Below are 21,228 nucleotides of genomic sequence, written 5' to 3'. Positions count from 1 at the left end.
TTATAAAACAATAGGACATACGTCCCAACAAATATTTAAGATTACACATACCCATTGAGGTGTGGAATTGCATGGTTTATGCACAAACAGTAGGGTGTAGAAAAAAACTTCAGTTAACATCTTATAATTACTTTTAGTCTACACTACATTCCTAGTGACTGCAAGTGTATATCCCCTACATGTATTATTACACTTGCCACCATGCATTAGGTTGTGTAATGGGTTTGGCTAGTTCAATATATACTTGACCTATATCTGACATACTAACTGTCCAAGATGCAGATGCTACTGCTACATATTTCATGATTGCATTTATATTTCTTTATCTACATATCTGGATGTTTTCACATGACATTTTCACTTCAATTTGTACAGAACCCTGCATTTATTAAAGCACACTCACATTTCTGGGGAACATATTAGCATGCTACTCGTGTGCCAGATTTACTTATGCATGCCAGCCAGTAACTGATTGTTGAGGACTGTATATATGCTTCACAGTTACTAGCACTTCCATCACCCACTTTAGATGGGACTGCAGAACTCTGGGTTGCCAGCACTTTTTAAAACAGTACTATTTGCATAATGCAAGGGTACAACAACATTTCAAACTAAGTGACACACACACACACTCTGGGTTATAAACCTTTATTACTGACATTACACACTTTTCCACAGGCTCACTCCTTTATTTGTTATAACAGTGCATATGGAAGACATATTCAAGACATATTATACCTTTATTAATGGGTTAGAACACACTTTTTCAGGCTCACTCACTTATTTTATATGACAGTACCTGCAGAGATTTTATTCCAGACATGTTACCTTTCTTAATGGGTTACTACGCTCTTTTTCTGGCTCTATGACTTTTTCGTATGACAGTACATGCAGAGGACTTATTCAGGCCATTTTATCGCTGTATTATTGTAATACAACACTTTATTTCATGCTGTCTCCCCTATTTTATATAACAAAACATGCAGAATAATTACTAACCTGCCTGGTGGTGCAGCCTTAGCAGCCTATCAGCATAGGCTTGCTGATTCGCAGCACGGTCACCTGCAGCTGTAAAGTAAATGAAGGGATATTGAGACATACCTATCTGTTATACAGACTCAATTATCAATTCTTACATACTGCAGTCCATGGCTACATACTCAGTCGTGGGACATCCTGCATCCCACGGGCGTCCTGTATCCATTGGTTCAGGCGGTCCTGCTTCCGTCTCTTCAGGTCTCCATGGTGGTGACGGACCTGCTCACCAGTGCGAGGAATGCCTGTGACACTGGTGAGGTCATGAGCTAACCAGTTCCAAGCCTCAGCCTTGTGATTAGGTGTGCAGAAGACTTGACTCATTACAGTGGACAAGGAGCCAAACCATGTATTTAGACTCCTCGATGCCCCAACACTGCGCTCAGAAGAGTGTACCCTCTCCTGCACCTGCCATTCTAACTGCAAATGTGAGCTACAATCACTTATGGCAAGTATTTCTGCCTATGGGGCTTAAATATGCCACATTTCCCACACTTTTTTGTGATTGGCAGTTTTGAGAATTCTAGGCTGACTGCAGACCTGCTTAGTAATGGTTAATTTACCATTTCTAAGTATATGTATGCTAATAGTGGCTATTTCATAAAAGCTGCCATGGCTTAGTGGTTCTGTACTTTGAGTATAATGCACAGAGTCCTGGGTTCGAACCTTGTCATTCATTTTATTTTAATACTTTCCAGACAGGCTAGGGGGTGTGGCTGCATTTAAGCAACTTTGCTCTACACTGCTCCATGGTGCCCTATGGTGCCCTGGTTGGCACGCACGTCCACGCAAACGTATTGCGCTGGTTAAAGCATGATTCACCTATGGGCAACCCTATTGCGCTGGGCAAAGCACTTTTATACTTTGGGCAACTCTATTGCACTGGGTAAAGCACTATTAAACTGTGGGCACCTCTATTTAGCTGGGTAAAGCTTTGCTTAACTGCAGGCAATTATATATTAGGATCCTATAAAAATATATATTTTGTTCACTGATACATTGGCCATTTCACTGCTATTTACTAATATTTTAATCATACATGTCAGGTATTATTTCATATACTGATTTAAAACATAAATAAGAAGAGGAGTGGTGGGACACGAACCGTGAATGCCTCCTCTTTGTGCAAACGCTCTGCCATTACGCTATTGCTGTGATTTGCATAAAAATTCTTTCTTATGCTCTTCCATGTCGGAATTGCTAACTACAGCTAAGCAATAGGCACACCCGAGCACACGCACACAAATACGGGCAGCTATATAATGTTTTACATTTTATAACTGTGATGGGGGTTTACAATGTCAGGGAGTGTGGTGTTCGGTGCAAGTACATTTGAGCAAACTCGCTCTTGTGTGTTGACATTTTGCTTTTCAAACCCTTGCAGGGGTGTGGACATTTAGACCGCTCGGCATTCGGACACGCCCCCTGCTTTCATACTCGGTTCATGTAAGAGTTACGGTTGAGTCAGCATGGCCTCATGAATATTCATGGCACGCTGACATCATACCGTTCAACTGCAGCCTCCGAGTAAGACTTATTAAGTCTTACACGGAGGATTCGTGAATCCGGGGGACTATTTTATATTAATGTATATTGTTTAATTGCCATCTAAATCTGCATGATGTGGCTATAATTTGCTTTCAATTTTCTAGATTCATATGCAGTGATAATTATGTCTTCCTGTTGAAGATATTGATAATTTCTGGCATATTGCATACATTTTCTATTAATAAAAACATATCTTGTTAAAATTCCATCATTTTGTAGTACCTTTTTTATACTATTTTATTCACATGACATTTCAGTATCAGACAGTCTGATATAAACACATATGGAAAAGAAAAGGGATAGTAAAAAAACTCTGATCCAGTTTTATGAGTTTATCTGTCCTGAAGTACACAACAGAAATCCTGTGACTATGTTACAGATGGACTACAGCATGGCAACAGACTTGCCTTTGGTCCTGGAGGATCAGAAAGTTATGGGTTTTATTCCCAGCCCTAGTGCATAGATTAATTCCCCAGAATTGACACTGCAGTGCATCATAAGTAGGTTGTTGTACTCCTGAGTGTGCTATCCTTTGGATGAGACATTAAACTGAGGCTCAATCTGCCGAGCTAGTGGTAGCTCAGGCAGCTGTAAATTATTCCACATTACCTACTGGAAAGAGTAGGGGAAGTTCCTCTATACCCTAGCCAAATTTCCTGTAGTAGAACAAATGGTACTTTGGGTCTCCCCTTAAAAGAGGTAACTAATGGGACCAACCTGGTCAACAAAAGGATAAATAAGTAAAAAGAAAAAAGAAAAAAAAAATCTCAAGGGAAATGGAAAGTGGACCCATAATTTTGAGGTGAATTAGAAAATGCTGAGAAGAAATCAACAGGTGATGCCTGAGGAGTTAGGCTGAAGATGTCTGATCATGACACAAAACAGCATGCAGGCAGAACTGTGACAAAAACCTGTTTAACAGCTGTAGGTTAGCATCATACTGAAACTACAAAGGAAGTTTAACTTTTTCCCAGATCTTAATATGACCACTGCTGTGACAGGATATGGTGCATCTGGTTGGCAAGGTGAGCTGAGTATCATGTAGGATGGGAACAGACAGTCTAAATGAGATGTAATGCATTCTGTGGAGAGGGTGGTAATCCAGGAGACATGCATGCATGGACTAGTATCCTACAAAAGGCAGAGACAAAGAGAGAAAGAGAGAAAGGTTTTCAGATAATTCATTGATAACGTGAATTGTATAGCATACTATGCATAGGCAATGTAAAATCAACATAATTCTTTATTTTGTTGTAGGAGAGTAGACTCCATAGATTACAAGTTCACTGATCCATTGAACAGGGCACTGGGTACTGGTGAGGCTGCTTCTGGAGTACTGCGCTCAGCTCCTGCTATGCCTAGAAAACTAGATAGTAAACTAAATTTTATAATTGTCTAACACAGAAATTAGAGCACAGTAAGAGTGGTGGATGGGATAATATCGAGACTTGTACAGCTTTTCATGCATGTAATGGAAGAAAAAAGGGACAGGCAGTCAAAGAAATAGTATATTCTTCTGCTAATGAAGCAAGAGTCAGTGGCAGAGATGAAAAAGAGACAATGAAGAAAAAAAAGGTATACAGCCAGGTTTGACTTGATCTCACTTGCGCATAAGAAAATTATCTTGCCCATAAAAGATGCTGTCACTCTTGAATACAGTACTTAAGGCAGAAGATGCTGTCACTCTTGAATACAGTACTTAAGGCAGTTGCTTTGTGTATTCCACAAAATTATTGCATTGATGGATGACACAGTCTTGCAGAGCATAGCAGTCATACAGAGGTTTGCTGCAAGTCCAGATGCACTTTGTAGCTCACACATTATCTTCTATCAATAATTTTCTATCCTAGGTTCTACATATGTAATGAAAAAGAACAGAAATATATATATAAAAAATGTATTTAATGAGGCATTTTCCCCCACGGGTTGGTTTTAAGTTATCCTTGAATGACTGAGTCCAATTAAATAACACGATAATTTCTGAGATTTTTAACTCTAAAGTTAACTGTATTCTTTAAGTGAGGGAAGAGGACAAAAATCTTAACTATTATAGCCAAAATGAAGAACTATCCACACATGACTTCTAGCAGAACGATTTTAATAAAACAGGTAAGTGCTTTCACACCAATGTGATGCTTCATTAGACCATAACAAACTTAGTGAAAAACTGAGTTTAAATACAGAAACCAAATTTCACTCATTCATTCAATAAAACAATTAAATATTCAGTGACACAAATTCCTCACCTTCAGTAAAGGTTTTAAAGGTATCATGCCATTTAAACCAAAGTTATCGTCAGCTTGTAATATGATTATCCATCTTAATTCAACTTGTTCAGTCTTATTAGTTAAATCCCCCATCAGAGATCTTCAGACACAACTTGTAGCACAAAAGAATTTAAAGTATATATATCAACCTGCATTTCAATGTATTTTACTAGTCCATTACTGGAATCCCTTTTCCTGATGCTATATTGATACTGCAAAATGTACTCTTTGAGTGAGCAATTAGTTTTCCTCACATAAAAGCAGGGACAAGAGCAGCACCTAGCCAAGTAATCCAGGATTTTAGTGGTGCGTGTGACATCCCTGTGTTGGGTCAGTAATCAAAAGTCTTCAATCCTCACCACTGACACCAGTGAGGGACATTCACTTGGGAAAAAAATGAATACACACAGTTCTAGATGGAGTTCTCTGCACCAAACACAATTTCACTTAAGAGAACACACAGAATACAACACACTCCCGACCTGGGGCTAGGTTTCCCTCTCTCTCACCAGAACACTCCAAAGTCAGCTATTCTAAGACTCTTACAAGACTGCCCAATTATATTGAGAAAAAAATTAATACTAATACAAATGGTAGTATTTGACCAATGTAGCAAGGCTTTCAGGAGTGGTCACAGTGTCACCACATAAATATAAGTACTCTCAAAGTTTAAAATATTTTCTAAAAGACCAGCCACAATGAAAAGTTTAAATATATTTAATGACAAGAGTGTTCAGGCACCTAGGCAGTGAAACATTTCCCTGTGGTACATTTGACTGGGGACACATGGCTGAAGTGACATTCAGCTGCAGAGAAATATGGCTGTTTGCAAATTCCCTGTAGGCAAAGAGAAGAAAGTGTTGCCATGCCCATAACTTCAATAACCAAATGCAGGGGGGAAAACAATGTCCACGGTCCCCAAGGGAACATGAGACAGCAGGCAGTATGGCAGGCATCAACAGCAAGCTGGCCAGAGGGCATGTCAGTGGCAGTAAAAATGCAGTGCACAATGGGCACTGCCTTTATAATCGGTGTATGTGGACCACTACCCCCTTCACAGTGTCTAGGAAACACTACCTAAAACACACACTGGAGCATAAATGTGACTACAGTAGCCTGCAGGATTTCCTCCATGCTGTAGCACACTTCTACATGTTGTAGTTATATATGTATGTACTGCACACTGAGCACAACACTCATTACTTCTTCTGTCCCTATGCATTTGGTTATTAAAGCTGTAGGCATGGCAGTGTGTGCTTCTCCTTGCCCACAGGGAATTTGGAAACAGCTATATTTCGCTGCAGCTGAATACCACTTCAGCCATGTGTCCCCAGTCAAATGTACCACAGGGAAATGTCTCGCTACCCAGGTGCCTGAACCCACATTAACCCATATCCTCTCCTGAAGAACTCATCTGCATTGGTATTTCTGACCCACAATAGGGCTCCATCTTAATAACTTGGCATTTTGCTGGCTGGTTCAATGTAGTCATAGATCTCCCTCAGACTCTTCCTGACATCCACTGCAAGTACTCAGCACCAGGGAATCCCTGTCATAGTAAGGCTTCATCATGTTAATGTGTTACAATTTGTACCCCTGCCTTCTGCCTAGCAAGTTTACCATGTAGTTAACATCACTGATCTTCATTACCACTTCCAAGAGTCCTTCCCAAGCTGCCTGCAGCTTATTGTGTTGGACAGGAATGAGCACCATAACCTGCTGTCCCACAGTATATTCTGAGATTCAAGCATTCCTGTCATACTAGACCTTTTTCTGCTGTTGGGCTCCTGCCAGGTTTTCCTGGGCCAAGCCCATGAGCTACCTAAGCCTTGTTGGGAGGTTTAGGACATATGCTACAATGGAATCCTTATGGGATTCAGACTCACCCTCCCACTCATCACGAATCAAATCTGAAGGCTCCCTCACTCTATGCCCATACAGCAACTCAAAGGGTGAAAAACCTGTGGATTCCTGAGTACCTCTCTGTATGCCAGCAGCAAATGGGGAAAATATTTGCCCCGCTCTCTCTTAAACTGGTCTGCAAATTCCCCTAGCATGGACTTTAGTGTACAGTTTAACCTCTTCACAAGCCTACAGGATTTTCCTTGCAGATAGTTGGGTCCTGGTGACCATTTGAGTGAAGTAGTCTGTCAGATAGGCTTGTTTTTCTGGAGTAAAGAATGCCATCTGGGCTTGCTCCCAGGAATACAATCTTTTGACTGGGGACTAGTTTTGATTTCTTTTCATTGATGATGTACCGCAGGAAGGTTAGAAGGTTCTCTACAAATGTCAGGTGCTGCAACAGCATTTCCTGACTGTCTGCCTGAATCAGGCAGTCGTCCAAGTACGGGTAAATTTGAATTTTTCTCTATCTGCAGTAGGCAATGGCTGGAGCCAGACATTTTGTGAATACTCTGGGAGCAGTGGATAAGCCAAAGGGAAGTGCAGAGAACTGATAATGCATAGATCCTGCCCTGAAGCGTAGATATTTCCTGCAAGAGTCCCTAATAGGGATGTGCAGATAGTCTTCTTTTAAGTCTAGGGTGGCTAACCAGGCATCTTTGGCCAGCATAGGAAGAAGCTGCTGCAGGGTGAGCACTTAGAATTTTGGTACCACCAGGAAGGTGTGTAGAATGGAAAGATCTAGAATTATGTACCAAGTGCCCTCTTTTCTGGGTACCAGAAAAAGTCTGGAAAAGAACCCTTGACCTATCTGTTCTGCAGGAACAGATTGAATTGCCCTTATAGAGAGCAGGGATTAAATTTGGTTTTGTGCCTCTGCCCACTGGTTTGGAGGAAGGTCTGATAACCCTTTTGGGGTTGGAAGTGAGTGGAAGTAAAATTTGTACCCCTGGGATACAATGTTGAGGACCCATTGGTCTTTGGTGATGGAAGTCCAGTTTTTTGCAAGACAGGCAAGTTTTCCTTCTAGGGGGACAAGCAGTTGGACAGGTGGGGAGTGGAGTTCAGAAGTCATTGTGAATTCTTTCCGTAGGGGGTGGCTTAGCAATCCCTGTTTTTGAAGTTGAGGCACTCCATTGCTTATATCTCTGCATAGACTGAGACTGTAGTCTGGGGGATCTGTTTCCCCTGGGCCTAGTTTCAGATGGTCTTGAGGGGGCTGGAAAGGACCAATGTTTTGACGGGCAATGCCTACTGAATCTAGGAGGCTGTACTTGCAAGAAATCTTTGACTGTCTGCATAGATTTAGCTTTTTCTTCCATCTTTTTAAGAACTTCTTCTGATTTGGTGCCAAACAGATTGTCCTTGTTCAAAGGATCATCTAGTAATTTTGATTTGACATGGTCTGACAAGGTCTGCTCCTTAAGCCAAGCATGCCTTCTCAGTACAGAACCAGTGACAGCTGCCCTGTAAGATGCTTCTAGGGCCACATTGCAAAGTATGCTTGCTAATTTGGCTTGCAGAATTCATAAGCTCTTGTAATTCTTTATTTTCTGCAGAGTCTGTAAAGGTAGCTATTTTTTTTGCTTATAAGTTCCATGATATGTTGTTGGTACTTCATCATGTGAAAGTGGCAATTCAGAGCCCTAATGGCGAGAGTTGCAGAGGTGTATACTTTCTTGCCCCATCTGTCTAAAGCTCTGGAATCCCTGTCTGAAGGGTTGGGATTCTTAGCAGTAATTGCTTTGATACCTTTAGGCCCCTGGGAGATGACCTCTGAGTCAGCAGTAGGATTTTTGAAAAGGAATTTGTGAGAGTCAGGAACTCTGTAGTACCTGTCTGGTTTCCTAGGAGCAGGGAGTAAGGTATCAGAAGTTAAACTGGGTTCCATAAAGACATCATCCGCAACTTCTAGGACTGGGGGATTGCTAAAGGCCTATGTTGTGGCAAATCTAGAAATTCCCTGAATTTCTTTTTGGACTGAGGATAGTCTTGGCATTCCCAGTGGAAATGCTCTCTTAAAGTATGTAAGGTTTCACCGAAAGAAAAATCCTCTGGAGGAGAAGCAGAGGGAATGGATTCCTCTGCATCTGAATCCTCATAAGAAGAGAAAGGCATGTCTTCTAATCAGATACCTCAGAGTCATCGGACTCTTAGTCTGTTAAAGATGCCTGGGACAGGTCTCTTTTTCTCTTAGCAGGGGAAGGCTAACTTCCCCTAATCAGCATAATAAGGTCTTCTGCCATTTTAAGCATTTGATGTTGTGGCAAGGAAGCAGGTGCATGAGTTTGGGTCATCGTTTTTTTAGGTGCAGCACGTACTCTTGGCCTTAGAAACTCGGTAGTTTTAGACAGAACTGAAGATGTGAAAGAAGTCATCAGTTTCTATCAAATATCAGTAGTGCATAGAAATTTCTCAGAAGTCAGTTCTTGCTCAGCGGCTCTGGACCCATCCAAGACAGAGACGTCCACAGGTTCCTTAGTCAAAGAAGGGTCTTGTGGCATACTGGACTCTGAATGGGTCTCAGTAGAGGCCTGCAAATCCATTGAAGTGGGCACCAGGGGCTGTGAAAGCTCCTCATTCAGCACCAGTGAACTGGCGACTACCTTAATAGGAGCATTGTCAGCAGTTCTGGACCTGTGCAGTCGGTCTCTGTCTTTATCCTTATGTTTTTTCAGAAGATCGGTAGTCAGATGGCTTACTGAAGCCATTTCAGAATATGGAGATCGAGAATGAAAGTATTTAACAACAATAATGGCCCGACAATGAATAGTTCTGGCATTGAACAAGGCACAAACCAACAGGGAGGTACGTCGTGGTCTGGGCCTAAACAGGTGACGCAGTAAGAATGGAAATCTTGGTGTGGTATTTGCTTTCCACAGTCAAGACAATTGTTAACTTTTTCTGACATAGGTTAGAGCAAGAAAAAAGGATCCTGAATGGGGTAGTTAGCTTTAGAAGACTTCAGGATAATTCAATTTGGAAATGAAAACTCAGGTAGCGGCCAACTGGCATTCATGTAAACTGCTTCTGCTTCAGGCTGCTCGGCAAGAAAGACTGATGTAATGGCGTCGGCCGTCTGTTTTTATACCCCTGATGACCTGACATCAGACCTGGAGTGACAGCAACCGACGCAGAAATACTAAGTCTCTGGTATTCGGGCTGACTGAGGGCTACCTGCAGACAGAAAACCAAATATGATGACTACAATAGTGAAACAAGAAGAACATCTGCAATCACAGAAGGTACTGCATTATCAAAATCATTCCCTATCAGGACATCTGCAGGGATATCTTCAAACACACCTAATTGCTTCCTTTTCCACCCTCCCAGTCAAGGCAAGCCCTGGACAAAGGCATTTGGAATGGGGTCCCTCTTAAAGCTCTGACTAGAGTGGACTGCCCAATCAAGTACTGCTTCTATTTAACCACTGCAGGCTTCACAATGATTATGTTAGAGGCTGTGTCTCTCTTAGCAGTGGCCTTCTTTCCATCCACTAATATAGGATATGAACTCCACTGATAGTCTGGCACACCTGTTGTTTCCAGATGTCTTACCACTGGCATACTGTTATTCCTACTTGCTGGCTCCCCCACCTTTTTTCCCAACCTTGCTTCTGTGGACATCTGTATGCTACATGGCCCCACTGGTTACATTTAAAGCATCTAACCCTTGATCTTGGGTGTGTACCTGGACTAGTTGATGCTCCTGTTACTACTGGACTCTGTTCAGTGGTTTAGGCTACCCACCATGGATTCCCTCATATCCATGTGCAGCACTGGATATCTCCTTCTTGTTCAGTGATACCCTGCTTGCTAAGTAGAGATTCCCTTTTTCCCCAGCTCATTTGCAGAGTTACACTCCCAGTCTGCCAACCAGATTCTCATGTCCTCAGTCAAAGTGGTAAGGGTTTGTCTCACCAAAAGGTCTGTCAGTCTTTCAGAAGTGGTGACCTGACACTCACTCACCCACCTATGAAAATAAGTTCTTAACTCAGTAATATAATCACATACGCTTTCATCTGCCTTGCATATTTGCTCACAACACTTTTTTCTGTATGCTTCAGGTGTTCACTTAAAACATTCAAATAAGCATTGTTTAACTTTATCACAGTTTAAGCGATTAGTATCAGACAATTTGGAACCAGCAGTTACAGCTTTACCATGGAGTAAGAGGGTCAGGAACCATACCCAGAGTCCTTGGTCAACATTATATTATTTACATACTTTTTCAAATATATGAATAAAACTATCAAAGTTATCACCATCTATAAATTGTGGAAGAAATTGACTGACCTTTATTAGTTCTGGGGTTCAGTTATTCCCTTTCCTATTACCTCCATGACCCTGATGAAGAGTCAGAATTTCTCTCTTATGTTGGCGCTGTTTCTCATTTTCTTTAGCCACCAAATGTTGCAGTCTCTCTGCTGATTCTAATTCCATATGATTTGCCTGCCACAATCTCTCATATTCTTCAGCCTCCAAACATCACAGTCTTTCATTTTCTTCAGACTCCAAATGCTACAGTATCTCTACTGATTTTAATTCCAAATATTTGACCTCCAGTTCAAGTCTCTTTAACTCAAGACAGGTTTTTAAGTTCTCTGAGGAAAAGGTGAACTGTCCTGTTTCTGAGGGCTGCGCATCCCCACTGACAGGTTGTCTTTCTGGTTGCTTGTCTGGGCTACAGCTGTGAAAAAGGCTAAAATAATTTCCTCTTTACTCAGGTTGGCATGCGCCAGTCCTTTGGCTTCACAGTCCTTGAACAACTGGTTATTTGTCAGCTTGCTACAATTCTCTGCTGACATCTTTGCTTGCCTTCCCTGACTAAACTAAACTAACAAAAAATAAATAAAACTGTTGTGGAAATGAAACTGTATGTTTACCTTGTGGCTGCTGAGAGTACACACACCTTCAGTGACAACTGCCTATAGGCTACAGAAGTTCAATTAATATTGATACCACTGAACACCAATATGTGACATCTCTGCTCTGGTCAGTAATCAAGGGTCTGACATTGGTGAGGGATGTTCACTTTGAAAAAAATGGATCCACACAGTATTCCTAGATGCAGTTCTCTGCTCCAAACACAATTTCCCTTAAGTGCACACAGGGGGCATACTTGTGTCAGGGGCTGGGTTTCCCTCTCTCTCACCATCTCACCAGGCCCAGAATAAGACTCCACACTGACTACATCTGTAGAGTTGAGTCATCAGCTGAGTTTTCCTAGCCATGTTCTCCACTACTCTTTCTGTGAAATCAGTACTCTTTGACCCTGCTCCAAGTAGCAAACACACACATTCTTTGATATTTGATTTCTACACACACACACACACACACACACACACACACACACACACACACACACACACACACACACACACACACACACACACACACACACACACACACACACACACACACACACACACACACACACACACACACACACACACACAAACCTGGGAAAGTCTGGCACAGATTTATCAGCTATGCCCCTCTGTCCAGACTGTAAGGTACATACTGCCACCAGAACACTCCAAAGCCAGCTACTCTAAGGCTCTTACCATGGTATCCAATTATACTGAGTTAAATTAATACTAATACAAATGGTAGTGTTTGACCAATGCAGCAGAGCTTTCAGGAGTGGCCACTGTATCATCAAATAAATATAAGTACTCTCAAAGACTAAAATATTCTCTAAAATAGCATCCACAATGAAAAGTTTAAATATATTTAATAATAAATAATAAAAATATTAACATACTAAATATCTATTTACAATAAGAATCAGAGTTTCATTCACATAAAATATTAAAAATAACACTGATGAAAAGATTCACACAGATACAGAAAAACAATACTTAACTAATCTCACTACATTTTCCAGACTGATCTGAAGAATTACTGTCACCTAGTTCTATTACTAGAGCAAGGCAAGATTACGTGGGTGAGTGATCTTCCTTTTTGTTAGGTTTCACAAGCAGTCTGCCCTGAGACTTATGTCTCATCTAGCATTAAAACATCATTTCAGTGCTGGATTACAGAATGACATCATATACTTCTGATCATCTCACTCTGATTCCCACACTACCCCTTTACTAGAAACTGAGCCAAAATCTACCACATATGTGTTATAATACACACACATAGAGCTTTGCTAAGATGTGTTATAGTATCTGAAAGCTATAAAACCATTTCAAAAATGTCCACCCTTCCAGGCTAGCAATTACTTTACCCCTAATGATAATACAGTAGGATTCCTAGTCCTGGTTTCCATAGACATTGATAATACAGTAGGATTCCTAGTCCTGGTTTCCATAGACATTTTGTCTCTGGCTGCAATCAGAACTGTAAGATACCACTTTTATGGCCTAAACCAAGTAACTTAATTTTATACTATTCTTCAGAGTTAGTAGGACTGAGATTATCCACGTCTCTTCCAGCATTCTCTGTTATAATATATTAATTTCAAGAGTTACAATACAGTCAGTCATATACAGTAGGTGTATTTCTTTTCTGTGCAGCAGGACCCACTGTTGCTATATTTTTAACACAAGCAGCTTTGAAAAACAATTTTCAACACAAGCACCTGTACAAATCAGTTTGATATACAAATAACATAATTCGTAACAAAACTCCATCTAGCTGTGCTGGCATAGTTGTTCAACAAAAGGTGTAGTGTACATTGCCTACTGTATGTTCTGTTGGGCATTCTACTTATGTAAAAACTGAGCGTAACATAAGGCAAAGGATATACGAGCACATTTACGAAGAAGGTAGAAAAAAGGAAATTAATGCATACTTTAAAAATGTAATACAGCAGACTTTAAATTTGGGTACTGGAATTAGTGAAACCAAATGACAGGGTGGGGACTGAGAAGGCAGGCTAGAATATAAGAAACTGATTTGGCAGTTACCTTTGGATGCCTGTGTTTTCCCAGGGTTAAATGATCATATTTCCCCAGCACCAGCCCTGAAGTTAAGGACTAAGAAATTGAAATAAAAAATTAAAATAACTTAAGCACACTATAAAACAACAAACCAGTACTTTCTATGGGTTTTATATGTTTTCAAACAATTGTGAAATTTTATATGTTTATATTTCTAGAGATGTATGAGGTTATAAACACAAACCCCGGGATTCATGAAGCTTGCGCCAGGCGCTGGAGTAGCGTTGGCGATCTAGCGCCAAATATGGCCACCGAGCGATTCAAGTACGAGCTGCTTCCACGTGCACTACCGGCATATGCCAGAGCTGCGCAGCTCCCAGCACATGTATGCTAATTACCCCATGCACAGCACAGTAGCATGCAAATGAAAGTATATAGCGATTCATGAAGTGGGGCAGGCGTAGCGTAACCATGCAGAAATGTAAACCAAAAGAAGGTTTACATTTTTTCAAACATAAAATTGGAGCCATGAAAGTGGACCAAACTTACGTATTATAATGTTAATATATGCCAATGTCTAAATATATAGCCAATGGCATAAAAAATGCACAACACATAAAAAATAACATTTAATGTCATGGCCACACTAACGCAATGTAAAACCGCAGTGCATCAGTGCGCAAACGGGATCACAAGGAAAATATATTTAGATGTCATAAAACTGCAATGTAACACAATTCATGAATTCCCCATAATAGTCAATGGCATGCATGCTACACCACAACCATGGAACAAGTGTTGCTAAGGGTCTGTGACAGTGTTCTGCACGGTAACTAGGAATTAGTAGTCAATGCCATGCAAATGAGTCAAGTAATACTGAATCACAAATGCCCCGCCGGCATAAGGATGCACCACACAGTGTAGCGGTACAACACAGAGGAGTGGCCTGGAGATAAACATGACATAAAGAGAGCTGTAAGCACATTGGAGCATTGCTAATCCGGGTTCCCTGTTGCTAAGCAAAGCCGCAGGATAGGGGTGTGGAAGTAGCCATAGTTTGCTTAGTTGGGAGCACACAAGATGACCGAAAGTGCATGAGAACGTGGATGAAAAAGCACTGAAAACCCGGTAAGCGGCTGTGTGCAGCATGCACCACAGCTGAAACAGGAAGGTTACAGGAAGACAATAAGGAAATGCTGCAGCATGGTAATTGGAGTAGAAATGAGCAATTAACACCTAGGAACTCACAGTGGGCCATTGACGACAGCTAACAAGGCTGCTAGCAGCTACCTGCAGAACAGGAAAGGGGAGGTGCCGTACTGCAAAGAAAAGAGAACTGTCACAGCAGAACAAAGCAAACTTGCAGTAGATCAGCTACATAACACATTTCACAACACAATCCTAGGTTGGAAAAGTACAAAACAAGAAAGCAGGCAGCTGGATGCATGTCTGACAATGGGAGGGGAAATGGGTTGAAAAGTGAAGTAAAGGGCAATAGATGAATCACGGCAGCCAAGTGTAATTCAACACCAAAGGCCTCACAATAGCAGTACCTGCTGTAAAACCCATAAGTAAGATACCCTGCAGCTGGAATTGCACATACACACCCAATGACATCAGCAGCTTCCAAAGCACAATAGTATAAAGTGTGAAAGCACCTCACACACACTTGTGTATTCCCAAACACTCTGCACCATCGGTGTAAACAGACGGGGGACTTTTAAAATGTACATGTTAGGGGCTGCCATAGCTTTGATTCATTGGCATGTGTTGGAGACTGAAGGTGGTGTGGAGGATGATGCTGACAACCACCTCAGGCACCGGAGTAGGAGAAGAGTGTTCAGTCCAAGGGTAATCTACCAGGGGCTAAATGATCTTGAGATAGTAGAGCGTTACAGGGTGGACAGGGACACCATACAGCAAATTGTTGAGGTGTGCCGGCCACACCTCAGAGCGAGAAATAACAGAGGGGAACCCATCCCAGTGGAAACAAAGGTATGAGTAAGCTTGAGAATACAAGCCACAGGTAACTTGCAAAGGCCAACTGGGGATATTGTGGGGGTCTCACAGGCATCAGCATCCAGGGTACTCCACCAGTTCCTGGATGCCATTTTACCACATGCCAATGAGCAGATATACTTCCCCAAATGCAGGAGGAGTTGGCCACCAATCTGCGTCTCTTCCACCATGTGGCAGAGTACCCAGAGGTACTGGGTGCAATAGACTGCATGCACATACACATCAAGTCACCACCCAGTGAGCAGGGTAGGCACTACATAAACTGCAAGGGATACCCCTCCATCAACTGCAAGGTTGTGTGCAATGCCCAGGGCATTATCATGGATGTGTGGGCTGGCAGCCCAGGAAGCTACCATGACTCCCACATCTGGCATGCCTCACAGCTGTATCAGGTATTTGCCAGGGGGACATCCCATATGGCCACCTGGTGGGGGATGCTGGCTATTCACTAGAACCGTGGATGATGACTCCCATCAGAAATGCACACACACCCATGCAAGAACGTCATAATGAGGCACATGCGCAGATCAGAATCATCATAGAGCATGTGTTTGGGATGCTGAAATCACGGTTCCATTGCTTGGACATATCTGGTGGAGCCTTGCAATACTCTGCAGGCACGTGTGCCCACATCTTCATAATATGTGCCATGCTACACAATAGGATCCTGCAGAAACAGCTGCAGCAGGGACAGAATGGTGAAGGCCCTCACAGCCCACCACCATTGCCAAGGGCACCACAAGCACAGAGGGACTCAGACCACGAACACCCTGTGCCAGCCCCAGTAGGCAGATGGAGGCATGCCCAGTATGCCCATGCCTTGGCAAAGAGGGAACATATAGCACACACACTCTGACAGTGTACGCCCCTATGGACTGACACCCTTCTCCACCTGCACACGCAGTAAACATGGATGGCACACACACGACCACCTGTAAATTGTCATGTATATGTGGTCTACTGTGTGCATCCTACATAGGCAGCCCTCAACTATTGTACACACAACTTCCATTGGCCCAAGGTAAGTCAATACCTGAACAGTAAATTAAGCTATCAGCATGTCTCGACACTGTATGTATAGGTTCATAGGTACATAGGTAGGTATATGCCTAACTGCCCAAGGCCATTCATAAGCCTAGCCAAAATGTACCTGCTGTCTCTACCCCATTGATTAACTAACTGTCCCTCTGTGGAGCAGAGCCAATTGTGGGATCCCTGGGGGGTACCCACTGTTCCCCATCTAGTCTGCAAGGTGTCCCTGGAGTGTTAGTGAGGGGCTCCATATAATGTAATCAGGGATGTAGTTCCAAAGCATTGGGAGTACCTGTGACAGGAATCTGTCACTCCAGCATCTTCCAGTTATGGTTATGGCAAGGTTTAGCTCATTACAGTGTGTGTGGCTCACTGTGACATGGATTCCCAAAGGTGGACCATATCCATTAAGTCTGCCTTGGACATGGCTTTGTTGGGCAGCAAAGATCATCTCTGAGTAGCAAGATGCCACTGAGTAATGCAAGAGTTCATGCAGTCTGGCAGCAAAGGACACATGTCTGAGGCCAGTAATGCTCTTGGCGAGGTATGTTCTTGGACCCTCCAGCTGTTGGATGTGTCTTCTGAGGTACATCCCAAATGGGTTATCATACTTGATGATGGGATTGATGAGTGATGAGTAAAGGGACACAATAACCTCAGTATGTCTAGATGCAAACCCTTAAGTAATCAGATGGCCTACATAGACGGATGGCCTAATTACCGTGGAGATATGATTGTCAAAGGAAAGTTCACTATCTAATGTAGTCCCCACATATCCGTTACCCTGTCTGTATTAAAGTGGCTGCCACTCATGTGTTACCATGTAGGTTATTAGTTTTCCCAACATGGAATGACCATGCAGTTCGTGGTATTCAGCTGGAGGCCATGACTGTGACATCCTGTGCTGGTCTATGTGAGGCCCCTTGAAGGATGTCTGTGACAGCTGGAATGTCAGTTATGGCCCCCAGTTTGCAGTAATCACCAAATATGGTCTGCTGTTGTCCACCTGTGTTTGCCTGTACCTCTGAGAAGTATACAGCAAAGAGTAGGGGTCCCAGGACTGAGTCTTGTGGGACAATAGTTGTGACTGGTTAAGAGTTGGACCTGGAGGCTACTTGACTTACCATGTGGGTTCTGTGTGTAAGCCTGTTGGCAACCCAACCTGTGATTTATGGGTATATGTACTGGCTGGTGAGTTTAGAAACAATACCTATGTTGGAATGGTGTAATAATCCTTAGCGAGGTCCGGGTAGTATGTGTGAACTACCACACCCCACACCTAAAGTCTAGGTGGCTGTAAGACATCAAACAGGTTCAGTAGGCATGATCTGCACTCATCAAGCAGACCTGGGTTGGGTAGAGTGTCTGGAGGTACCCAATGTCTCTGTTAAAGAGTTCCATGATGATGCACTCCATAGCCTTGCAGACCAGGCTAGTCAGGCTTATAGGGCAATAGTTCTTGGGGTCCGTTGTGGTGCCACCTTTGTGGAGTGGGATCACTGTTGCTGTATGCCACTCTGTGGGTATGTAGCCTGTAGAGAGTCTGTGTTTGAACAGTGTGTTTAAGTGAGAGGTTAGTTCATTTGGAGCTCATGTAAGACACAGCCTGGGATACTGTCCGGTCCCATTGAGGCTGTATTTGTGGCTTTGGATAGGGCTGTTTTATCCTGTGTGTCGGTGGTTGCTGGGGCCATACATTAATCTGGTATGGTTAAGGGCTGTTTAGGGGTTGAGAGGGGTGTGAAGTTTGCACTGAATATGTCTGCCAAAATGCTGGCAATATCAGTCGGTTCAGTATTTTGTGCCAGTCTGCACCAACTCTGAGCAGATCTGAGAGTTCCCACTTAGGTTCTTGACAAAGCTAAAGAATGCTTTGTTGTTGCCTGTAGGGTCCTTGGAAAATTGTCTTTTGAAGCTAGCCTTGGATGATTTCATGAGGGATCGTAGTTTCTTGCTGATACTGATCAGGGATGTCTGTCCTTCTAGGGATTTTGCTGTTATCTGTACTTGTTACCTCCTACTATTGTAGAGCCTGCGTATGGCAGGGATCCACCAGACCGGTTCCTTGTTCTTGGAGGAGGGAGTCTAGGTTAGACTTGGGATAGCACAATCCATGCATTTCTGCAGATAATCATAGAGTGCCTTTGTATAGGTTTCAGCATCTTGGATGGCATTGTCCATTGGTGTGGGGGCTGTGAACCATTGCACCTTGGGCATATGAAATGTGGTCTGCTTTGAAAATGACTTCCACTGTGGTTTCCTTATTTGAGGTTGTGGGAGGAATGTGAATATCCAGAGTAATTAGTCTATGGTCTGATCTAACCAGCAAGGGGTTGACATCGGGTGTGGAACACTGGTCGCCCATGTTGGTGATGACCAGGTCTAATATGTTGTTTCCACTGGTGGGGGTGTAGACCAGTTGTTCCAGGGTGTTTCAGTGGAGAAATGCTAGGAAGCACTGGGCAAGGGAGTTAGTACCCGAGTAGTTCTCCCAGTTAATGTTTGGGTAGTTGACATCACCCAGTAGTAGGGTGTTGGGTAGGACCCTCATATTTCTCAGTGTCCCTGGAAATGCGGAATGTGGGTCCTGGTCATTGTGGGTGATCTGTAGTAAGCTACAATTCAGATTGCAGTGTTGCCCATTGTCAGTTGCACTTGGATGATCTCTGATGCATCATGCTGCATCACTGACCTGGAGGTGTGAGTATCCTTGATGAATATGGATACACCCCCACCTTTTGTGTTCCTGTCTGGGTACTGTGGCCGAAAGGTGTGGTATGAGTTATAGTCTGGTGGTGCTGGGGTGCTCTCTGGAGCCTTAAACCGGGTGTCTGTTACTGCACAGATATCAAGGTTCTCCATACTGAGGAGTGCCTTGAGTGTGTGCAGTGTGAGGTTTAGACATCCGGCGTTGAGTTGAAATACCCTCAGTCTCTGGTTACATGTGCTATGTACGGTGGTAGGTGTGTCTTATGAGCCTTGCCTACAAGTCCACCTTGCCTAATATCCACCTCTCTATTGTTTGCAATCAATGACAGCTGTGCATGTGTACATGTTCCGCAAATGTGTACTGACCCTTGTTACAGGGCTGTGCCAAATGGCTATGTGCACACCTACATGGAGTGAATATTGACAGTAGAGACACACTGGTTGAACATGTAGATTTAAGTAGCCTAACCTCTCATTACCAGACTAACAGCTGCTTGGAAATATGTTGACAGTACTGGTAATGAAACAGGGTGGATACCATCTTTAACTCTTATGTGGCATCTGCAGTAGGCATGTAAGATGTAGGAAACCGCTGCCCATGTGTAATAGCAGCTTCATAGGTGATGAAATACACTATCTGATTATATCCTGATCATGTCAATAGTGGCAGCAGAGTCTATTGATATTTGACCCTGTGTGGGGAGTGGGTGTCTGTGCCCAACAGAGCTCATGGTTCTGCTGGGTATGTGAGTTTATACCCAAACAAGGATATAGCCCTGTTCACACTTGCATCCTCTGTAATCAACTTTCAGGATGTGATGTGGCCCACAGAGGGGGATTGCTACTAAAGGTAGCTACCATGTTTCTGTAATAGCTAGTGTTGCCACATCCATACCTCAAATATTTACATGTGAGCAGTGAGCATCACTGTCTAAAACATTTTCATAAGCAGTAAGTATACTAAATACAGTAAGGTACTTGTAGCACTGAATGCTCATACAGGCATGTCCACTATGCAGCTACTGGTGTTTACTGATGTCAGCTTTGTGTATGTGGCCATCCTGGGGGAATGCATTCTCTATGCCATGTACATTGTCAAATCTGCCTAACACCACACCCCACACATTGTCTGGGATGCAGCTACAGGGGTGATCCTGGAGGCAGTCCATACTACACCCATGACTGGACTAGACAGTCAAGTGGTGTAGGTTAACACATGTGTCTCATCACCACAACCAACACATATCCTTACAGAACACAGTAAGGACACACACACATTCCGCCAGATATCACACACATCCACAGAGGCCTCTAAGTATCTGGCCAAGTAAGAGGCCTCCCAAGTTGGAATAGACAGACAACAGAATACAAAGACTGTACGACATAGTTCGCATAATTGTGTCACACCTCAGAACACGTGGCTGGAAATAGGGCCAACAGTACTCATTTGTGAATGCAAACCCTAGCACTATGTTACACTCCAAGCTACATGAAGGCAAACATACTGTCAACTGCCTGTCTGCCATGACTAGCCACATACCCATATGCTCCAACCACCTTTAGAACTATACACATGTCTCTGGCATATGCTATGTTGTTGTGCAGGACCTTTGATGCAGTAGCCTGGACTGCATGGAAACACATGTAGGAACTGTCAGGTCATGTAGCCCATGCGGGTATGTCCCAAAGCCATGGTAGCATTCTGCCAATAGCCAGAATGATGCAGCAGTACAGGGAGAAGGATTGTATTCCACAATCGTGACATTTACTGGTGTAATTCAAAGAGTATCCAGCATCTCTCTACCTGGGATAACATGGTTGATA

This window comes from Protopterus annectens, chromosome 9.part0 (genome assembly GCF_019279795.1).
Source record: "Protopterus annectens isolate FY-2018-M chromosome 9.part0, PAN1.0, whole genome shotgun sequence".
Taxonomy (NCBI): Eukaryota; Metazoa; Chordata; order Ceratodontiformes; family Protopteridae; genus Protopterus; species Protopterus annectens.
This window is presented reverse-complemented; position numbering follows the sequence as displayed.